Below are 1,285 nucleotides of genomic sequence, written 5' to 3'. Positions count from 1 at the left end.
ACCTCCCACCTACAGAACTTTAATATCTTGATATTTCATGAGTTATCATTTAACTTTCCTTATGTTTTATTTATACTGAAAGTGAGAAYGTATGAGTATTAATCAGGATGATTAATAGTGCTGATCACCATTTGAATGTTTTATATTAAACGTTGTGTTTTGAAGACATGTTGCACATAATGTTTTAGTTTCTGTTTAATTTAAACTGTGTGAAAGAAAGGGAAAAAACAGTTTTTGTAGCTAAGAAGTTCTCAGGCTGCCACTTGTTCACTTTTACTTCACTATTTGCAATAATTCTTGTTTTGATGTCAGGTGTGTTTTTTCATGCAGATCATCAAAGTTTATCACCGTCTTTTCATGAGCCAGCAGTCAGACCGCTTGGAAACAAATTCATCACACTCCTGAAATACATAGAGAGGGTCTGAGGTATTTGTGCTGTGGGCTGAGTGTGAATTTGTTAGGTGATTAAGGGCTAAATATAGCCTCTTGTTCGCTCTGAGCTGCAGACGTTTCTACACAAGTCAGTTTTCCATCACAGAGCCAAGTGAGGCTTTTGAGGGGCCCAAAATTGATACATACCCACACTGATACCACGGTCACAACTCTGATTTCATTTCTGAAAGACTCAGCATTGTAGAGTGCCTGAAATTTAAAATATTCTTTTTCACAATAAAGGCTGATAATAAAGTTAACTTACTTTATAATTCTAACACTAAKCAATCAAATGATTAATGGTAATAAATAAAATCAAGAGGCTGACACAAGTGACGTGACGCCATCTGTCAATCAAGCCAAAAAACATGCCCCCTAACTGAAGGAACTGCCCACTATCTTCCTCCAGCAAACTTGTCAAGGGTTCCATTACAACACTATATTATATGGGCTTATTGAGGGTTTTGTGAAACAGTGGGTTAACATGTAAATCTGACATGCATTATCCTGAGCAATTAAATGGCAGAACACAGTTTATTCTGCAAACAATCAAGGCTTTGCACCATTTTATCTGTCTAGTTTGTTGGAGTTTTTCACATGAGTGTGTGGACGGAGCGGTCTTACCGTAAGCGTCATGTCACTTTCAGTAGGTTTCAAGTTTCATTTGAGTTTTTTAACAAAAATGACCAGGACGCTTTCTAAAAATATTAGTCTGCCACACACCACAACACATGAAATTGAAATGACCTTGAAAATTCATTTTAAAGGGATCCACGATTAATTGTAACATTAAACTGTATTTGATAAACATTTATTTTAACTGTAAAATAAAGACTGTAAAAATACTGTAGGC

This window comes from Austrofundulus limnaeus, unplaced genomic scaffold (assembly GCF_001266775.1).
Source record: "Austrofundulus limnaeus strain Quisiro unplaced genomic scaffold, Austrofundulus_limnaeus-1.0 Scaffold206, whole genome shotgun sequence".
NCBI lineage: Eukaryota > Metazoa > Chordata > Actinopteri > Cyprinodontiformes > Rivulidae > Austrofundulus > Austrofundulus limnaeus.
This window is presented reverse-complemented; position numbering follows the sequence as displayed.